The sequence below is a fragment of the Pogona vitticeps genome, chromosome 2, assembly GCF_051106095.1.
Source record: "Pogona vitticeps strain Pit_001003342236 chromosome 2, PviZW2.1, whole genome shotgun sequence".
NCBI classification, from domain to species: domain Eukaryota; kingdom Metazoa; phylum Chordata; class Lepidosauria; order Squamata; family Agamidae; genus Pogona; species Pogona vitticeps.
This window is the reverse complement of record NC_135784.1, coordinates 233321651-233334735: the sequence shown is the minus strand read 5'-3', so window position 1 is coordinate 233334735 and position 13085 is coordinate 233321651.

The following is a 13085-nucleotide window of genomic DNA, read 5'->3' as shown; positions in this document are numbered from 1 at the left end:
AAAATTGAATGCAGACTTCCAAAGAATAGCAAGGAGAGACAAGAGGGCCTTCTTAAATGAACAGTGCAAAGATATAGAGGAAAAGAATAGAAAGGGAAAAACCGGAGATCTGTTCAAGAAAATTGAAGATATTATAGGAAAATTTTGTGCAAAGATGCAAAATTTGGAAAACACAGCAGTGGCCAGAGGATTGGAAAAGATCAGTCTACAACCCAATTCCAAAGAAGGGCAGTGCCAAAGAATGCTCCAACTACTGTACAATTGCACTCAAGTGCAAAAAAATGGTCTGAAGCTCAACATTAAAAAAAACTAAGATCATGGCCACTGGTCCCATCACCTCCTGGCAAATAGAAGGGGAAGATCTGGAGGTAGTGACAGATTTTACTTTCTCGGGCTCCATGATCACTGCAGATGGTGACAGCAGCCACAAAATTAAAAGACACTTGCTTCTTTGGAAGAAAGCAATGACAAACCTCAACAGCATCTTAAAAAGCAGAGACATCACCTTGCCGACAAAGGTCTGCATAGTCAAAGCTATGGTTTTTACAGTAGTGATGTATGGAAGTGAGAACTGGAACATAAAGAAGCCTGACCAGTGAAGAATTGATGCTTTTTGAATTGTTGTGTTGGAGGAGAGTCTTGAGAGTCCCCTGGACTGCAAAGAGAACAAACCTATCCATTCTGAAAGAAATCAACCCTGAATGCTCACTGGAAGGACAGATCCTGAAGCTGAGCCTCCAATACTTTGGCCATCTCATGAGAAGGGAAAACTCCCTGGAAAAGACCCTGATGTTCGGAAAGTGTGAGGGCAAGAGGAGAAGGGGACAACAGAGGATGAGATGGTTGGACAGTGGCTTCAAAGCTACCAACATGAATTCGACCCAACTCTAGTAGGCAGTGGAAGACAGGAGGGTCTGGCGTGCTCTGGTCCATGAGGTCACGAAGAGTCAGACACAACTTAATGACTAAACAACAACAACAATTAGATAAGGTTGGAGCCAGTGGTGGGTACAGCCAGAACCAAAATGGATAGGGCCATCATCACTCCTTTCTGATAAGCCCTTCTTTCTGTCTTCATGCCCTTCCCCCCCCCAAAAAAAAACACTCTGTCTCAGTGATCTGAATTGAATGTTTGCAGACAGCTTGTAAAGTTAATCTGATGCCAATGTAAAAGCAAGCTAAGGGCCATTTACAGGCCTGGGTCCACAGATTGCCTACCCTGTTTTATAATGACAACTTAGGGCTTTTGACCCCATAACAAAACTTGCATTCTATGGGTTCTGGATTGTTTTCTTTCTTTTTAAAATAAGTTTTGTAGCTAACTAAATTTACAATACATCTTGAATTCTGGGGTATTTTCTGATGTCATAATAATTCCACTTCACTGAGTATTAAAGTTAGAGTTGGGCTGGGACAAAGGAGGAGGTTAGGCTTAAATGTAGGCTACTTATATTTCCTGAATCCACTGAGGCTTCCAATGCTTGCTTCCCTAAAATGGGGCCAAACTACTAGCAGCTAGAGTATGTAACCTCTGCTTCTCAGCTTCATATTATTTATGTGCTGTCAAGTCAGATACAACTTCTGGCAACACTAGTTTGGTTTTCAGGATATGTGAGAGTTTTAGGAAATAGCTTTACTGTTGCCATTTCCAGTGAGCTTTCGTGACCAATCAGGGTTCTGAACCCTGGTTTCTTGAGTCCTAGTCTGACACTCTATGGTACTCCATACTATAGTGGCTCTCTACACAGCCTCGTGGTTTACTCAAGCAAACAAAAATTAAAAAAAAAACCAGTATGAGACATTTTTTCTAAATTCCAAATTGCTAAATTCATGCCCTGAAGAAGGCCACAGAATGAACTGATATAAACTGGGCATTTTTTAAAGTGAGTAAAAGCCACCCTGTTTCCCTGAAAATAAGACCTAACTTGAAAATAAGCCCTAGTAGGATTTTTCAGGATGCTCGTAATATAAGCCCTACCCCAAAAATAACCCCCAGTTAAGTGAAAGCCCACCCTCCACCATTGTACAGCAACCAGGAGATGACATGACTGTATTTGAATAAACATAGATGGTTGTACAGTACATGAAAAAATAAAACATCCCCTGAAAATAAGCCCTACTGCTTTTTTGAGAGCAAAATCAATATAAGACCCTGTCTTATTTTTGGGTAAACACGGTATTTTTTTCAACATGTTACAACTTAGACAAAGACCTTTCTCTTAAGACAGGCTTTCCCTTAGTGACTGGCTATCCGAGAGTGGTTTTAAAAGGAGTGCTATGCCTTGCTGCTTTGAATCTGATTATGGTCATTATTTTGCTAACCATTTTTAGTGAGGTATTTGATTCTTTTTTTATATTTGTATACTTACTGTTTTTAGCTTTTAAATATTGTCTTTTAATTATTTAAACTGTCTTGGGTCCTTTTTAAGAAGAAAGGTGGAGTAAAAAATATTTTCATTCATTTATTAAAATAAAATAATGGTCTTACCTTTTGATTGGATCCCAACAGATGTTTCCAGTTTATTCTGGCTTTTGTCGCAATGTGTTACACTAGATGGAACAAAAACGTATCCTAGTGACAAAAGCAATAGATTTGCCAGGACAATTTTGGGACAGGCTTTTTAATCTGGAAAAATCAGCCAACAGCTGTACATGTTAACTGGCTGAAAATTGGGGTGACTGTGCTGTTAAATGTCTATGTACTGTAGTTCTGTATGAATTCTGGAACAAAAAAATGGGTCAGGGGAACTAAAATGTCCCATTATGGTGTATGAAGTTGAAATGACAGGTCTAGCACTAGCATCATTCACTTCTGAGTGTGTTTGAAATGCTAAATAGAACATCACAATATTCCTCCCTGCCACTTGCCAAGTCAAGGAATTGCTATGGCCCCAACTTCTATATCCACCTCTGGATCTGGAGCTGAGTATAATTCACAGGACTGGAGTGTTAGGGGATCAAGATCAAGGTCAGCTGGTATGAGAAACCTTTTTCAACATTAAAGGTTTCTTCTTCAGACAGAAATGGCAAATACAGTAGAAGTGGTTCCTCAGTTAAAGTAAATAAGCAAGTATTAGTCACACATTTAATTGTGAAGCAGTCCTAAACCTTTGGAGGATGGCTTACTTAACTGACAACAGTAGAACAGTCCATCGGTGAATTAGTCATTGCTTATAATCTTGTGTAAAATATGATGGACAATAATAACCTCAGAACTGCAGAGCTGGACGGGATCCTATAGATCATCAAGTCCATTGCCTCTGAAGGAGGCACAGTGAGGAATCAAACTCCAGACACCCAAAACACTGAGCTGTGTTTTGTATCATTACGTATCTTCTTTGTAAACCTCACCTAAGCCTAGAGATTTTGTCAGCAGCATTAGTTACCTTGCTCATGCTGGATTCAGGGTTGGCATACATTATCTATAAAATATTTATAGTTGGCATTGCAGCTAGCTAGGTCTCATGTTTAGGTGCACTTTGTGAATGAGACCCAATAATATTTAACACATGCAAGTGCTTTTATGTGCATATATGAGCAGTTCTCTCCTCATATCTTAATTTTAATCAGCTGTAATTCCTTCTATGACATCAGAGACCACCTTCAAAGATTCTGCAGCTCCCATCCTGCCTCGCCAGTAGGTCCAATGGTGGCTGGAGTGTAACAACATCTGGAGAGCCACCATTCTCCTCACTGATATAAACACCTCCTCTCTTTCTTGTACTGTATAAAATGCATTTGGTTACACAGAGCTTTTCTAAATGGCTGTTATGTGTTGCATCCCATTTAGTTCCTCACTTGAAGCACATCTTATGACTGGACATCTCAAATTATGCTGTGACAACATTTTCAGGTGAGAATTGTGCAATGTCATCATTCTTCATTCTTCTGAGTGCCTACATCAGTGACATTTGTGAAGGAGCAATTTGTGCTGTGAAGATTCAGCTGGTAAATGTGCAAGTTTGCACTATTGCGCTGCATGAAAACAAAGAAAAACAAAATGAAAACTGCAGCAGATTAAAATAGTATGACAGATCATAGCATAATTTCCTATCCTGCATGTTTGCACTGCAATTACACAACACTGCTATGCATCAGGATTGAGGCACCAGCCTTGGACATATTAATGCCCCATACAAGGAGCACCTTTGTTGTCCTTTTCTACTCACTTTTGCAGTTGTAAAGCAATGTTTCTAGTGTTTATGTTATGTACAGCTCTGTGCATTTAGTGCTTCCTGGTGTTGCCTTAGAATAAAGTCATATTTTAGACTTGAATCTAGAGCGCATGACGGGAGGCAAAGGAGAATCACACCTAAAACTCATTGGGGTTAAAGTTCTTTTTCAGTAATTAGTATGGCAGCAACACTAAGACCTTTGGGAAGGAACAATCAGGTTTTGCCAGTCTGCAGAAAGCCCAAGCTCACAGTCCACTTTGAAAAATGTGGTTTCTCTTGTGGGTGCACTTACAGTGCTCAGCCTAAAAAAGTGTGTTTAATTTTCAAGCAGTGACTGTGATACAACTCCAAGGGCTGGATACCAAAACACAGAGAGTGTTGGAAGAATATTAGAACTTGAAAACATGGTGATGGCGGGCTTCTAGGAGCAGTAATCCAAGAAGTAATTTTTCCAAGCTCTGAATATTCTTAGAAATGTGGTCTTCAGCCTGCTTGTGAGCTTCCTGGATGTATCATCTGGTTAGCCCCTGGAGACAAGGGCTGTGCTAAATCATCTCCTCATTCTAAGCCAGAGATGGGGCTGTTTCAGGGGCCATAGCCCTCCTCCCATTACTGAAAGGAATCACAGATAACAGTCATTTTCTTTCTTAGAAGTGTCCAATGCCACCAACACTTCCCTCGACTGAAATCAGAAGTGGGCATCTAGTTTTCTTCTTCTGAGGATGATGTGGCCAACAGTAAATCTCGCAGGGAAAAGAGTGGTCCTTAGGCCATCATAACTTGTCCATCCCTGGTCTAAACCAGCAGGTATTTCTTAGATTATTGGCATTACAGATAGCACTTACCGTAGCTCTGGTTTCTGCACAACAAAGAAGCAAGGGGGATAACAGCTATAAGAGTGCTGGGGGGAAAATGAAAATAACATTGCCACTGTGTGAGAAAAGGAACAGGGAGAAAATACTCCTTGTCCATGTGGTATGCTGTCCCCCTCCCCACCCAGGAAGCCAGAGACAGAGAGAGAAAAACAGTCCTCAGGCCAATGAAGAGGGGAGGGCATTAAGCACTACTCATGAGGAGAACAAAATCCTTGGAATGGAGCAACAGCTGAAGGATGTGGTTTTGACAGGAAAGGAGGAAGGTACGTATAAGAGAGAGAGAGAGAAGGAAGGGGAAGGACAGTTGCTACTGGTAGGTAACAAGCAAGAAAGTGAAGCAAAGAGGTACTAGATGGAAGAGCGCAAATCTGAAGGAGAGCTACCCAATAACTGGGCTTGGATTATGAAGGAGGATCCATAATGAGGAGAATGGGTGAAGTTAAAAGTGCCAAGAGAGGTGACAGAGCAAGAATGGTGGAGTAAACCCCTATGTAAACCACCGTACTGGGGAGAAACCGAAGAGACTGAAAACCGGAGGAGAGAGAGTATGTAGAGAAAGAGAGCTATGGAATCAACAACATAAAGAATGGCATTCTTGCACCAGGATCTTTCCTTGTTGGAGGGGTTTCTTGCCCCAGTCCCACAGAGCCTAAGGAAATAAGGTGGGGAAGATGTGTGCGGGCTGGGTTTATCATCCCTAAAAACTGAACCATTGGTAGAAGAGCACAACAGATGGAACGCTGGGTGCAGCACTACTCTGAGCTATATTCCAGAGAGAAGGTAGTAACCGAAGAGGCATTAAATAACATTGAGTCTTGGAAGAGCTGGACAGTGAACCAACTTTAGCGGAAATAAAAGCGGCCTTGGATTCCCTCGCCTCTGGCAAAGCACCTGGGAAGGATAACATCGCTGTTGAAGTGCTGAAATACTGTAAAGAGATAATCACCATCGAGCTGTATGAAACCTTTTGTCTTTGCTAAAGGGAAGGTGGAGTACCACAGGACATGAAGGATGCAAACATTGTCACATTGTATAAGAACAAAGGAGACAGGGGTGACTGCAATAACTACCATGGTATCTCTCTTCTCAGCTTTGTAGGGAAGCTGCTGGCCTCTGTTGTGCTGAAGAGACTCCAGGTGCTTGCAGACAGAGTCTATCCAGAATCACAGTGTGGATTTCGAGCTAATAGATCCACCACCGACATGGTATTTTCCCTCAGACAGTTGCAGAAGAAATGTAGGGAACAACAACAGCCACTCTTCGTGGCCTTCATAGATCTCACAAAGGCCTTTGATTTGGTTATCAGGGATGGCCTTTTTAAAATACTTCCCAAGATTGGATGTCCACCTTGACTCCTTAACATCATCAGGTCCTTTCATGATGAAATGAAGGGCACTGAAGTTTTTGATGGCTCAACATAGATTCCTTTGACATCCGAAGCAGAGTAAAACAAGGCTGTGTCCTCGCACTGACCCTGTTTGGGATCTTTTTTGCTGTCATGCTGAAGCAGGCCTTTGGAACTGCAACAGAAGGTGTCTATCTCCGGATTAGATCAGATGGAAAGCTCTTTAATCTCTCTAGATTGAGAGCAAAGACCAAAATCCAACTGAAATTCATGCGGGACTTCTTCTTCGTTGATGATGCAGCCATTGTTGCCCACTCTGCTGAAGACCTCCAACAACACATGAATCATTTTAGCAAGGCCTGCCAAGACTTTGGACTAACAATCAGCCTGAAGAAAACACAAGTCTTGGGCCAGGGTGAGGACTCACCTCCCGCTATTACTATCTCCATGCAGGAATTGGGGGTTGTTCATGACTTTGTGCACCTTGGCTCAACAATCTCTGATACTTTCTCCCTAGATGTCAAGCTGGATAAATGCATTGGCAAATCAGCTACCATGTTCTCTAGACTCACAAAGAGAGTATAGCTTAATAAGAAGCTGACGGCATACACCAAGATCCAGGTCTATAGAGCCTGTGTCCTGAGCACACTCCTGTACTGCGGTGAGTCCTGGACCCTTTGTGCATGGCAGGAGAGGAAGCTGAACACGTTCCATATGCATTGTCTCTGACACATTTATGGTATCACCTGGCAGGATAAAGTTCCAAATAGAGTAATCCTAGAAAGAGCTGGAATTTTTAGCATGTATACATTGCTAAAACAGCGACGTCTACGTTGGCTTGGGTGTGTCGTGAGAATGGCTGGTGGCCAGATTCCAAAAGATCTCCTGTATGTTGAATTAGTGCAGGGAAATCGCCCCAGAGGGAGACCACAGCTGCGCTACAAGGCTATCTGCAAGTGGGATCTGAAGGCCTTAGGAATGGACCTCAACAGATGGGAAACCTCGACGTCTGAGCATTCAGCCTGGAGGCAGGCAGAGCATCATGGCCTCTCCCAATTTGAAGAGACACTTGTACAGCAGGCTGAGGCAAAGAGGCAGGCCCGAAACGAGCAAAACCAGGGAGCTGGACAGGGGACAGATTGTATTTGTCTTCAGTGTGGAAGGGATTGTCACTCTCGAATTGGCCTTCTCAGCCACACTAGATGCTGTTCCAAGACCTCCATACACGTTACCATAATCTCTTGAGACTGAAAGATGCCTACTAGGTAGAAGATACCTCTACCCGTATTTCTTCCCCCATGTTCATAAATACCAATAGCAAATTTTTTCAGTTAGGCATAGAGAATGGGAAGTTATAAACCACGGAAATAAAACAAGAAAGAGAACTAATGTCAAAGGAGGACTTGTTGGACACAGCTTTGAATCAGTTAAAGTTGTCATTAGTAAAAACCATAGAATCAAAGAAAGAGCCATTGTCTAATTTAACCACTCAAGGGACAGACAGAAAAGAGGGAGAGGGAACCAGACAAGCATCACACACTGCCACTACAAATAACTAGCAAATATTGGAATTAGTGGCTTCATATTACCTACAATATTAGAGGCAACATGCCTCGGAACATCACAGAAAAAAGGTCACCGCTTGTATACATGAACATAAGTTGCTGAAAAATATGATTAGAAGGGAGCTATTGATGCATTTATATCCTGTTAATGGACTTCACAAAATTCAACAAAATTCTTGACTAGATAGGTCTTGGTATAATCTGACATGCCCCTTCTTTTGTTTGGTGCAAAAATCTTCAGGGAAAACAGTTACTGGGCGGGCGGGCGGGCGGGCGGGCGGGCGGGTGGGCGGGCAGGCAGGCAGGCAGAGCAGAGACACGTGTGTATGTGTGTAAAGCTATTGCATTTTTATATTACTTTTCCGCTAAAGGTAACACTCAAGACTGCTAAAAAATTGATAAACACAAGTAAAAACAATGCAAAACAAACTGAAAACAAACTATTAAACCCATCATCATGAGCAAAATCATATAAAACATCACAACCCACAACAACTAGGCCTGGGCTTGGAAGCATTAAGGAACAGCCCACGCTTTTTCTTACTAATTTCCTTCAAGATTCATGAAAGGTCTTTCCTATGCTTTTCAAACAGAGAATTCTCTTCAGTTCCTGATAGTTCTTCAAGATACTTATCCAGCATCCATAGACAGCTCATGACAGGGACATGGGTAGTCTCCCCAAAAATGTGTAGGTGAAGCACCCTGTTTAAGAACCACCCATGACAACATCTTTGTTGTAACTGAGCCGGAAGATCCAGCCATCTTATTAAAATTAGGTATGTGTTTTTAAAGCACACAGTGCTGACCTAATTAAGGCTCTTAAAGCACAATGAGGTTCCAGATTTCAAATAACCATAGGAGAACAGATTAAGCCTCACCATTTCACTGTTGACTGATTAAGAAGGCACAATAATAGAAGGCACATTTCATTTAGAGATGACAAAAACAAGCTTCTGTGCTCAAGCTGTGACAAGAAGGGCTAATTAATAAACAATTTCTAAGAGAATAAGATGGTACAAAGTTGTCAAGCCAGCAATGCAGTACAAAATTTTCCAAATTGAAGCTACATTGTTTCATTTGATAAACAGCATTTCTTCCTGGTGGCTGTTTGCATTATGGTCATAAACTAGATTCAGATGATCATATCTTTGCTTAATGAGACTTTTTGCCTGTGCATGTGGCCCTTTCATTCCTACCTTTGCATAAGCTGTAATTAAATCAGAAAGAGTTCCTCTTATATCTGAGGAAATGGACTTGTCAAGAGAGCTCACATGGACATATAGCAGTTAGTATTTAAGGTGTCACAATGTTTTGTTGTCTTAATTTTTTTATTTTGTTTTTGCTTAAAAAATTAAGAAGGCAATTGAGGTAATTAAGGATGAAAATGGAACTTTCCATTTTCAACAAAAGAAAATTGGTTATATTTCATAGATATTTTTTCTATGTTTTATATAGGTGAAAACTTTGGATGGCTAGTGTTAGAGTACATATTGAAAAAATGTTGAGAAGAAATTGCAACAGATGGATAAGGAGTTGATGGCACAGTGTATTAGAGAGGACCAGAAAAGATGCCAGTATAGTTACAATCCTTCACGCACTTAGCTGGAAGTACTTTCCATTAAAAGCAGCAAAACGTAGTTTGATTAGAACTGTGTAAGTGGCCTTCCTCTCATTAAATGGTGCTCACATCATTGCATTTTGAAACTCTGTTTTTCTCTTTTCTTCTTCAGTGCAAGATTAGGCTACACAGTGGCACCTATGCAAATAAATTAATGCACGTGCACCTCATAACACCTTTTACAAATCCCAAGATTGGCAAAGTTAAGGCAAGGCAGAAGTAATATCACTGGATCTATCCCCATGGTTGATAACCCATTGCCAGGTACTACAACTTATATATCAACTTCCAATAAGCACTAATAGTATTCATTTTGTCACTTTTCTGCCACCTCCTTCATTTAGAGAGATCAAAATGTCATGCATAGCATTATCCTATTTTCACCTTACAACTACCCATTAAATAACAGTGATTTACCCAAGTAGGTAAGTAATTTGTCCAATAGTGATTTACAGCAGTTTGCCCAAGTTAAGTCTGTCATTTGCTCAAGAATGCACCATGAGCTTCAGAATAGAGCTGGAATCAGAACTTGAGTTTTCCACACCTGAAATCAGTTATTTACATAGGACCATAGGAAGATTCCTCGTGCTGAATAAAAGTAGCATTTTCCTGTAGCCCAGTGTTTTCAGTTCCCACTAGCAGCAATGGCTTTCCATGATCTGAGGTAGAATACTTTCCCAGCTCTACCTGGAGATCCATGATAGATCCTGGTAACCTCCCATCAAGGTACTAACTGGGCCTGACCCTGAGATCAAGGAAGTTCAGGATATTATGGTTTCAACCATTCTGTACATTGTTTCTAAAGCTGTTGATCATGCAACATTGCACTGCTGTTAAATTGCATCCTTGAGACACACATCTGTCATCTTCATGCATTACACTTTTATGCATGTTTAAAATTATGTATTAAAGGAGCTAGCTCTTCAGAAGCAATGAATGGCAGTGCAATGAATGGCAATGAATGGCAGATAACTACTTTCCTCTAAAGTCCTAAGTTTTTGCTGAGAAATTAGCTTGTAGTAGCAGCAGCACAGCCTAAGTAACATTTGGGTGCTAACCTGAATAATAAAATTTTCCTGTAAATTTTCAATGAGAGAGGTTAAAGACTTCAGGATTTAGCACAGCAATGAATTTTTTAATGAAAGGTAACAACAGATTAATTCACAATCAAATTACCAGACACTACTGATGAAGAAAGAGAACAAAAGTGGCCAGGCTGCCATGAGTAAGGCTAATGCAGCCATTTATACAGAAGCTTTAGCCATCATTAAATATGTCAGAGTGCATGGAAGAAGGGACAATGTGAGAAGGATCTTCAGCAACAGTTACATCTAAGCAGAGAGGTTACGCTTGCCAGGAAGCCACCTGAGCAGGAAAAAAAAGGAATCTGGAATTTCTACGCTACCACAGGTATTTCAGTGGACTGAGGATTTATTTAATTGGCCAGGGGGTCCCAAGCAGAGTTAATATTCTTTGCTAGGAGAATTTAGTAAGACATTAGATGCACATGTTCCTCAGGCAGGAAGTTCAAGGAAGAGATAACAATGCCTGGCATGAAAACTAGCCAGGCCATTCTCTCAAAAACTTAGTACAGGGGGCAAAGTTACCGTATCTCAAAGGGAGGACCCAGAAAAACAAAATAGTTGGAATTGATCAGGGTAACTGATGATGATGACAATGATGAAAAAAGAGGACAATAGATGCTCACTGGGTATCTGGTGTCAAGTGGAAGGTCACAAAAGGACACAGTGTATTTTCAGTGAATCAAGGGCAGGGTGTTCTCTTGATTGCATTAAGAAGCTTTTAGCTTTTCCTCATCCAAGTAAAAGGCACCTCAAGTTGACAATTACAACCTTGCCTATATCACCAGAGCAGGGTTGAGAAACATGTGGCCCTCCATGTATGGATGAATTACAAACCCACCATGCCTCACCAAGGAAGTGCTGGCTGCTGAGACAATGCAGTCCAATAACATCTGGAGAGCCAGATGTTCTCTACTCTTGCAGCAGAGAGATAAGTATTACTCCCAAGCAAACTACACCAGAGCACAGAGTGCTGTCCTCTGAAGATGCCGGCCACAGAAACTAGCGAAACGTTAGGAAGAACAACCTCCAGAACACGGCCAAAGAGCCCGAAAAACCCACAACAACCATTAGATCCCAGCTGTGAAAGCCTTCACGAATACAGATCAGTATTTCCTTTGCTAGCTTAGCAACTATGAACTCCAAATGGAAGCTAAGAGATAACATGGGTGACGACAAAATGGAAGTGACCGAGCAACAGTGAACATTTATGCGATGCCTGCTGTAGCAGTTCTCTTCATCCCTTTTTGAAATATCTTAACCAATGGAGACAGAGAGCTGTTTCCTTTCTGCATCTAGTCAAAAATTCCAGAGCATTCTCCTTTTTGTTTGTTTAAAACAGTGGTCAGAGAACAGGGGTAAATTACCCCAAATGGGATAAAAATGAAAATCCTGGGGGTAATGAGGATGGTTGCGGCAGCGCGACCCTCCTCATTAACCCCAGGCATTTTATTCCCAACGATACTGTGTGTAGGTGGGCATTCCATCACGGGGAGAGCAAGCCCCAGCAAGGAACTGCACAGGGCACCCACCTATCCTCCTTGCCTCCGAAGTGGGGGAGGGGAGGGCGGTAGACCAGGCCAGCTGGACTCTTTGCCCAGCGGAGCCCTGACCGGGGCTCTCCTTCCTGCCCACGTCCGCCAACCCGGTGCGCTGGTGAGGAGGCCCCCTTCCCACCCCACCTCACCTGAGCTCATGGCCAGTGGACTTCCTGGTCCTGCGGTGCCCGCCTCCCCTCGCCAAGGACGCGATTTCCAGCTCCAGACTGGCTGCTCAGGAGGCAGCTGCAGGTCCCGGGTGAGCGCAGATGTGGGGGTGGGGGTGGGCTGCTGACAGTGAGAGCGGAGGGGCGGTGCTGGGAGGGGGCAGGGTAATGTTGGCATATATGCATTTTTTTTGAGGGTGAGATAAAAAAGTTCCCTGACCCCTGGTTTAAAACATGTATAAGGATATACTGTAACTGGAATAAGATGACCTCTGTATGTTAAAACCCAGTTCTCTGTTTCTTTTATTCAGCCTAGTCCTTGTCATCTTGGGGAATGGGATTATGACAGGTGGTTATTACAGTGAACAGGTAGTGAATAATTATTGTCAGCAGATCTTCTTACTTGAAGTGATACCAACTCCCATTGTTGAGAAATCTAATAAATCTCTTGTAATTTAGGTTTATATCCCATATATGTTTCTATCTCCATCATTACTTATACTTCAAACAGCAGTGGTAACCAAAAGTATCTTTCATCAACTCTCTTTGATAAGCTGTAACTCACTCTTTCTGGTCTGGAAGTTTACTAACCTTCATAATATTGAGATGCAGAAATGTGTATCTTTGGAGGTTGTGAGTTTCCTTGAGTTACACTGTCCAACAACTAAAAAGAGAGAGGGGGTGACCTGTAGAAAAGAAGCAGAAGCAGTGTTTTCCCTT